The sequence below is a fragment of the Chinchilla lanigera genome, unplaced genomic scaffold (genome assembly GCF_000276665.1).
Source record: "Chinchilla lanigera isolate Chin_1 unplaced genomic scaffold, ChiLan1.0 scaffold00091, whole genome shotgun sequence".
Lineage (NCBI taxonomy): Eukaryota > Metazoa > Chordata > Mammalia > Rodentia > Chinchillidae > Chinchilla > Chinchilla lanigera.
Window position 1 is genome coordinate 4,195,332 of NW_004955492.1, and position 9,478 is coordinate 4,204,809.

The 9,478-nt window shown below is 39.2% G+C and overlaps 1 protein-coding gene across 8 annotated transcripts in view; it reads left to right on the forward strand.

Moving 5' to 3' along the window:
* The window catches only part of Lyst (lysosomal trafficking regulator), a 209,662-nt gene that overhangs the window by 33,356 nt on the left and 166,828 nt on the right, over positions 1-9,478 (forward strand). The gene's annotated exons all lie outside the window — the stretch shown is intronic.

Below are 9,478 nucleotides of genomic sequence, written 5' to 3' on the forward strand. Positions count from 1 at the left end.
GTCATTTACTTCTTGGTTAAATGAAAACTGTGGAAACATGGGAAAAGATAGCATGAAACGATAGAGCAAGAAGTCAGAAATTTAGTTGGCAGGAAGTTGGTTGTCCTTAAGAAGTGAAAACAGCATTGTTGTTCTTAAGGCTTTAGAAAGAGGAATTACCCAAGTTTATAGAGCTGATGTGTAGTGTGAACCAGCAAGAGGTCAAGAGGGAAAACTGTCCTGGCCCAGAAGAAGCACTATTCTGGTTTCTCACTGGGAAGAGGCCATTACTGGAACAGGAATGAGGAAGGAAGAGTTGATTTGTCAGAGGGAGGTGTCAGTGATACACATGGCTGAGAGACTGCTTAGACCTAATTACTGAAATGATCTGACAGGTAGCATTCTGAAAGATAGAGTTTGACTATGAAAAATACTCCTAAACCTTATGCAGTATTAAGAAAAACACTGGATAGCAATCGTAGATTTACCTTCTAAGTCCATGACTCTTGGGAAATTTCTTAATCAAACATTTGCCTTAAGGTTCTTATCTGTAAAATCCTAAGGAAGGTAACATGATCATTAATCTATAGGTCATTTAGTTCTCTGAATATTGATTATAGAATAGATTCTCATTCTAAAATAATAAAATGCAAACTGATGATTTTTATTTTTCTGGCAGTCAATTTATTACCTCAGTGTTAGTTGAAAACATTCGAGTATAGCAATTACTATTTTTTGAGGGGGGTACTGGGAATCGAACTCACAACCTTGCACTTGCCAGGCACTATGCTGCTGAACTATGTCCGGCAGGTACTTCTCACAAATGATTGAGTCCCAAATGTTCATTTCTAAGGTGGTTGTTTAGAATGCGAAAGATTATCTACATGATGTATTTCTGTCCATAGGATTCCTCTTCTCCAGGGCATTTAAAGTATAGTATGCATGAACGTGGCACTGAGAAAATCATTGGAAAACCATGGGAAGGGTTTGGAGAGGTGCTGAGATTACCTCATGAGGTTTATTTGGGCTGCTGTTTGCCTCGGTGCTGCTGCCAGTACTTTTTGGAGCTCTGCTTGGATGGTCACAGCCACGGTGGGTTGGAGGACGTATAGGAATCTCCTCTTTTCCTAACAGGTAGGGTACCTCAGGAGACAGGCAGAATATGTTGCTGCAGTTCAAGCTGGAACCCTGAATTCATTTTGCCGTGGAGGTGTAGGTTGTTACTCACACTCTGTAGGGCCTATAGTATAAAGACAAGAGCGTTTTCTTCCTCAGGCTTTGTACTGTGTCTAAGGAGTTTGAAGCTTCAATCCTAACATGACCTCCTAACTTCCAGACCGACCATCTTTAGCACACACTCAAGAAAATCAGGTTCAATATTTGGCAAGAAGGACCTGAGCTCTAAACAACTGCTATCATTTCTTTTGAAGTTAATTGGTTTAATGTAAATTGAACATGCCCCCAGTATGGTAAATTGTTGATAATTATGGGCTTGTGCTTTGTATTATGCAGGATTTCAGTGTGCGAAACCTTTTATTGCTAAAGTGGTTTTTATAGGTTCTCTTATTCATGTTATCTAATTTAGTTCCTTTGTCAACATATTATAGCTTTCTCTGATCAACATTTTAAATTTCAGGGGAAATTTTGTAAAACAAAGCCCATTAAAATGTATCTAATTTTCCATATTCAGTTACAACCAGATTTTGCTTTCAATATGTAATATTGCTTCACTATAAAATTGGATAATAAATATACTTTTGAGAAATTATTATACATAATTTATTTTGTACAGGTTATAGAGGCTTATATTAAGAAGTATATTGTATATAAATAATACTCCTAACAAGCTTTCTGGTTTGTTTAAAACAGGGTCTCACTTTGTAGTGCAGGCTGGCTTTGAACTCACAGTGATCCTCCTGCCTCAGCGCCCCCCCCCCCCAGTGCTAGGATTACAGATGCATACCACCATGCCCAGCTAGCTTTCTGTTTTAAGTCTTTAGTTGGGAATCATCTTGGTGGTTATTGCTTAACACATCTTGTGTTGACTAAAGAGTTACACAGAAAGTTTAGATTATCAAGCATTCTCTTGCTTAAATATTACATAATTTAATCTAACTGATACACTTTAACTAGCTTATATTTTAAAGAGAATTCTACTGATACAAGCAAAGTTGGTTTGTGGTCTCCCCTCCCCTTCCCCCAAGTTGCTGCATTTAACTTTGTGCTATAGTTACCAAAGTTTGTAAAGAGAGATTTTTAAATCTGGTTTTTACGTGTAGCTATTGAAATATAGTGGATTTGAATAAAAGCTTTGGATAACATTTAGAGTTAGTATTTAGTGTTAAAGTCCAATTGTCTAATTTTATTTTTAGTGTTAAAGTCCAGTGTGTAATTTTTAATGGATCTGACAGAAAAGAAGCCCTGTATCCTCTAAACTCATTCATTTTAGTTCTAGTTAATTAGTTCTAAAAATATCATATAACTCATAAGACAACTAGCATGGGAATCCAGTTCTATGGACCTCATCTGTTGTACCCTGTGGAAAGTGGAATTAGAGAATATGATGTCTGAAGTTTCTGCCGTTATGAAAATGTATGATTTTAAATTATTCATATGCATTGCAATCTATGTTCCTTATGAAATGGTATAAGTGGTGTATTTTTCTTTCTGAAGTTTTTTTTTTATTGTGGTGATGTGATATAAGGAATATATATGATGTATCTGGGAAAATTATGAATTATCATCAATATGTATTATTGAGCTCTGGAGAGGTGGGACTTAGTGTAAAGTCCATATCAGTCAATCTGTATTTTTAAGAAAGCTGCCTAAATTGTGGCCTTTCTGTATCCATAAGTTGTAGAAAATACAAACACTCCTTTGCTTTTTATTTTCTTTGCTACCTTGGAAAGGACATCTGAAAGCAGAAGTCTCTTGCTGGCACTGTCCAGAGGGAAGGCCTCCATGATCTTTTCTTCCTCCAGATGGCGCACTCTCCCATAACATGTTCAGATAGCGCTGCACGATTAAATACAACTACAACTGTGTTTACTAATGTTGTATAATCTCCTAGGATTTGTGCAACACCTCTAGGGGAAAAAGCCAAACTTCATACTGCTGTTTGTGACTGGCTGGGAAGGGCTAGATTCCCCGTCTGCTGCTTCTAGGTCCTTGGTTTTCAGCATTGCTCGATGCTGTTATATGCATAATCGGCTGTTTCGAACAGATTCAGAAACTAGGGAAGATAGCATGAAAGCAGATTAATATATTTGTGTTAAAGTGGCTAATAAATATTAGTTGAATTAATGAATTTGTGGAAAGGGGAAGTATAGCACAGTGGACCCCTTTCTCTAGATAATGGCTACTTGAGAAGGAAGCTCAGTGACCTAGGGGCCATTCTGGCCCTGTTGTTGAGCCTAAGACTTTTAAGTTCAGTGGTAAATGCAGTGTCCTTGCTAGCGCTGACCAGAACACAGAAGGGACAAGGCACAAAAAAATGCTGTTATATAGGAGCAGCCCTAACAGTTACAGTGTATGTGGGTCATGACTTATAATGTGCTGAGGTACTGAAAAAAGATGAGGCTGACCTTCTTTTATACATAGAGAACAATAATGATAAATAGTACAGTCTTATTGACAGATAGCCCCTATATGGACACAGAGTATGAATGAAACTGTCAGCTTCTTGTTTTCTGTCTTCTCTGATGTGAAGAATGATCTATATGCAGACTAATACAGGGGAAAGTAGAAGAAATAATAGGAAAAAAATTTTAGCCCAGGACTGGGGAGGAGATTGTACCAGAAACTCTGGCTGCTCTGAACAAGTTCACATCTCACAGTCAGATTTTGAGAAGATTTGTTAATATCTTTGCTGAACTGTAATCTTTGAGTAATTATGGCAAATGTGAATACTTGTAGACAGTAGTGGTATAAAGTTCCAACATTAAAAAGGATGTAGTCTAAGATTTTAGTAAATTGATGTAATCTTCACAAAAGACTCTAGGGATCACTTTAAAAGATTTAAAAATATTTACAAACAAAAAAGATGAGCAGTAAAGGCTATGTGGATTTTTTAAGAATTCATTCTAGATAACTCAGTTCCCACTTTTGGTAGGAATACTACATGTGCATGTTAGGAGAATGCCTCAGAATGCCTCAGCAATACATATATAGATTTCCATGGTGTATTTGACAGTCATTCTGTCACTCTGTCCTTTGGGACACAAGGGGGGGAATTGGATCATAGTATGGCTACTGTTATTAAACAACGGAACTCAGTCTTACCTTAAGCTCATTAGCACCTTCGTGGGAAGTCTTTTAGAGGCTGCTGTTTTTTACCCTGCTACACTCAGTTTAACACCTCCTCCTCACTTCTCACTCTCAGCTAGTAACCTTGTTGTTTATTTCACAAAGAAAACAGAAGCACTGAAAAAGAATTTCCACTGCCAAATATTCTAATCTTCCTACATCTATACTCCTGTATTCTCACGTTTCTTATCCTGTTAGAGACCTGTCACTGTTATTCTACCCATACATTTGAATTCTCTTCATTTTAGCTGTATTGTTGATAGAAATCAATCTCTCTCCCTATAGTGAGTTGATAACTGGTAGTCAACTTATAACCCCCAGCTGAACTGAGTAAGCATGGTGCTGGGTGTGGGAGGCCCACCTAGGGACTGTTGCCAGCAGTGTAAGAGGCAGACCTGGAGAAGAAGAAGAAAGGCTTTTGGGAACTAAAGAGGCTGTTGGGAGCAGAGAAAGGCTGTTAGAACTAGTAGAAGCTGTAAGGAGCTGTTGGTTGTTCTGGAGAAGCTCGTTATGTTGGCTTTCCTGTTGAACTTGGCTGTTTTCATCCTCCGAGGAGCTCGGGTCCTCGTTGGCACTGAGAATGGCTTTGCTTCACTTTGGGGGAGCTCTGGTCCTCACTTCGAGCATCACTTCCTGGCTCCGGAGGGGAAGATGGTGCACTGCCAGTCTCTAAGAGAGGCTTGCTGCGTTGGTTTCCCTGATGGGAACTCGGCTATCTTGATCATTGGAGGAGCTCAAGACCTCACTGTTGCTGAGGATGGCTGTGGTACCTTTCAGAGAAGCTCTGGTTCTTCTGAGCATCACTTTCTGGCTCCATTGCAGATCCCTCAGCCTCCTAGCACAGATCCTTCATCCCGCTGGCACAGACTTCCTAGATTCCATCACTGACCTTTGGGCCTTACCCAGTCCTCAGTTGGACTCATGCAGGACATTTCTGTGGGATACAGGCCCTCGGCTAAATTCCTTGGTCTTAGTGTGTGGGCAGATTTCCTGCACTCTTTTGTATATTGTCCTTTGGGTGACTATTATAAATAATCATATAAAATATGTGTCTTGTATTATATTGTTCCCCTTGCAAAAGTAAGCCCCAAACCAACACACTCTCCCTCTTCCCCTCTCCCCCTCTCTCCCTCTCCCCTCCCTCTCTCCTTATCCTTCTCTTCCTCTCCTTCTCTCTTTCCCAGAACTGGTACTGGAAATTGAACCAGAGCTTTAGCACTGAACTGCATCCCTATTCCTTATTTTTCATTTTGAAACAGGGTCTCACTATGTCTCTAAGTTGTTCAGACTGAACTCAAACATGATCTTTCTGCCTCAGCCACTCAGAGTAGTGGGATTATAGGTGTGTGCCACCATACAAGTGTTTCTTTTCATTCTAGGTTTTTTTAATCAATTTTTTTTCTCTGTTGGAGCACTAGGTTGTATCTCAGCTTACAAACATGCTCTAATGTCAATCTTTTAAAAACAAATTCCTATCCCAAGCCCCTCAAGCTATTCCCCATTTCCTTGTATACTTTATGTCAGAACTTTCCAAAAGAGCTGTCTAATCTGCTTGCTTTCATTTCTTCATCACTCTTTCGTAATCCCCTGAGCATTCTTTGACACAGTTGTTAGGAACTTCCATATAGCTAAATCTAGTGGTCAATTCTCAATCTTCCTCTCCTCACTTAGCAGTATTTTTTATGATTGTTCACTCTTTTCTGTTACACACTTTCTGCATTTGGTCTTGGAGACACCATTCTGATTTTCCTCCCACCTCACTTGCTGTTTCTTCTTTTCCTCCTGTGCTGGATGCTCCTCCTATCCCTGCCTCAGTCATGCTTAGCCCAGGCAGGGCTCTGTCCTAGACCTATACTCGTTCTCTAGATTCCCACCATTCATTTTGGCAGCACTGGCCACATGTGGCTTTTGTCAGCTGTGTTAGATAGCAGCGATTACACAACAGTCCCATCATCTCAGCAGGGTCTCTTGGATAGCACTGCTCTGGGTTATTTCATCCCTTCTAGTCTTCTGGCTTCAGAAATGCACCTGCGTGCTAAGGATTCTCGTATCAGTTCACCAGTTCCAGCCTCTCTACTTGAACTCAGGTTTTGTATCTCTGGTTACCTATTTGACATCCTTTACTGAGTTTTTAATAGACTTGAAAACTTAACATAGCTGAAATACAACTCTATTTTCCTTCCTAGCTTGCTCTTCTGTCATCTTACTTACCAGTAAGCAGTACTATTCTCACAGGCTGGAAAACCTTGTAGTCTTTTTTTTGGGGGGTTGCATTTTGAGGAAGAAATCCTTCCAGGGGAGCACTTCTGTTTCTTCTTTTCACATCCCACTTCAGTTCCTGAGAAGTGGGTCTGAGTGACTTTTCTCATTCTATCATTGTAGTCACTCTTGACTTCTTTTCCTCTTGCATTCAGTATCCAGTACGTCAGGCAAATATTATCTCACTACCTTGAAGTATATATTTTCCAGATTCCCTTATGGCCATTTTTTACCTTCTGTTCAAGTTTTTGTTAAAAGTGCACCTCTTCAGACCTTCTAAAGTAGCATTGCTGTCACTCTGTATACTCACAGGGCTCTACTTTTTCATAGTACTTAGTACTGCCTGGTGTATATATGTTTTTGTCCTTTACCCCACTAGAATCTATGAAGGTGGGGATTTTAATAATGCCCTATATTCAGTGCCTGAAATAATAGCTGGCATATGGTAAATATTCAGTGAACATTTGTTGAATTATATGACATTTTGATGAAGTTTCTAAAGATTTAAAACTAAAAGTTGATGCTAATACATGAAGTCAGGTTTTTATTGTTTTGGTTTTTGCCATGATTGTTATTTAGTTTGTTCTTATTTTACAGTTTACCAGTCACTGTATGAGAGAAAGTAATTATTCTCTGAGAAGATGATTTATATTTTATAGGTATTTGTTATTATACTTTTCATTTTGGATAAACGTTAAAAATATAAACATTCTAGGAATATTGTTGGGGCAAGTTTTATTGTGACACTGTAACATAGTTGTATTGGAAATGGAAAATCATAGTAATAATGTTGAATGTAAATTTTGGCATTATAACTATAAAAAAGGCAAAAAAAAGTAAGACAAGGTCCTTGGCCTTAAGGAGTTTGTGACCTTATGGGTAAGACAGTTACATAGATAAGTAACTAAAGATGTCTGTATAGTTCAGAAACAGAGGAAAATATATATATATAATGTCCTAAAGACACTTTAAATCTATTAAAATATATTTACAGTTCCAGACTTATGTACATCTAGTGTAATATTGAGTGATAAAAATTAGAATATAGTTGTGTAGAAAGAGCAGTAGAGGAATCAAGAAGGGCACAGCTGACTCCAGGCATTAGCATTGTTTGTGGGTAAAATGAAACTCTATGGATATTTAAGCTGTACTTGTAAAACACAGACATGAAGAAGCCATGCTAGTTTAAGAACATTAGAGAAGGGGGCTGGGGGTTTAGCTCAGCGGCACAGCGCCTGCCTGGCAAGCACAAGGTGGTGAGTTTGATTCCTGGTACTGGAAAAAAAAACAAACCAAAAGAACATTAGAGAGATCCATCAGTTTGGCCTAGGAAATATGTCTCCATAAAAGAGCAAAACAGTTCTAGTAGGCTTCCAACTTTCGGTTCAGTAGCCACACTGATTTAGCTAGAATAATTTAAGCATTGTAAGGTACATGGCTTTACCTTGCAGTAGCACAAGATAGAGGATGTTATATTAAAACTATTAATGGAATACCATTTTTAGACTCATAATTTGACTAGTAATTTCATCTTACATAATTTTATTTTGAAAATTAATTTTATTGGAACATTTTAGATATACATAATGATCACTTTCATCATAGGGAATTTGTACCTGTACATGATATATCTTGATTCTTCTTTTTTCCCTAGTCCCCTCTCCTCTCTTCAACCCTTCTCCCCCTCCTTACTTACAAAAGCTTTGTTTCCATTTTTTTCTTTCCCACTGACCACTGGTTCTGGTCCATGGAGAGAGCAGATGGGACTGAAAGCTAGCCTGTACTTTAGCAATGGTGTGCCCTGATGTGGAGCTGCACCCACTGTAAAAAGATGTTCTCCTAATTTACACAAAACTGTGAGTCTGTCATAGCTCTGTCCCATTTCCTGCCTGCTTTCCTGAAAAACCTAATATGTGTGGTTTAGGAACTGTTTGCCTAGCTGAAAAGAACTTGACAGTTCTCTAGATTTGAGCATTTAAAAATAAAGGTCATTCTTTTCAAAATCTGATGATTCAAAATAAACTTTCATAAATATAATGAAATGTTTTTCATGTTTTTTCCTGGTAAGAACTACAGAGAAAAGAAAAAAGGTAGCTAAAGAGAAGCATCTTGTTGCTATTCCAGAAGTAGAAACTTTTCTTTAGTATTCTAGAAATAGTTTTCATTGTATTGTACACAGAAGATGAATTCGTTAGGGAATTCAAGAATAGGTGTTAATTAATTATTTGGTGTTAATTGATTATTGCTTGGTTCTAGTATTTTGAGTTCTCATGTATCCTCAAATACCTTTTATCCCATATCTTAGTTACTTTCCTTGTTGTTGGGTATAGTGGATTGATAACTGGTGGTCAACTTATAACCGCCAGCTGAACTGAGTAAGTGTGGTGCTGGGTGTGAGAGGCCCACCTGAGGACTGTTGCCAGCAGTATAAGAGGCAGACCTGGAGAAGAAGAGGCAAGCTGTTGGGAACTGAGAGAGGCTGTGGGGAGCTGGTTTTCCTGATGAACTTGGCTGTTTTCATCCTCCGAGGAGCTTGGGACCTCGCTGGCACTGAGAATGGCTTTGGCTCACTTTGGGGAGCTCTGGTCCTCACTTGAGCATAGCTTCTTGGTTCTGGAGAGGAAGATGATGCACTGCCGGCCTCCAGGAAAAAATTGCTGCGTTGGCTTTCCTGATGGGAACTTGGCCATCCTGATCATCGGAGGAGCTCGGGACCTCACTGTTGTCGATGATGGCTGTGGTACCTTTTGGGGGAGCTCTCGTTCTTCTGAGCATCACTTCCTGGCTCCAGTGCAGATCCCTCAGCCTGCTAGCACAGGTCCTTCATCCTGCCGGCACAGACTTTGTAGATTCCACCACTGACCTTTGGGCCTTCCCAGCAGATCCATGAAACAGGTCTGCATGAGACGTTGTCATGGGTTCTGGGCCTCCAGTT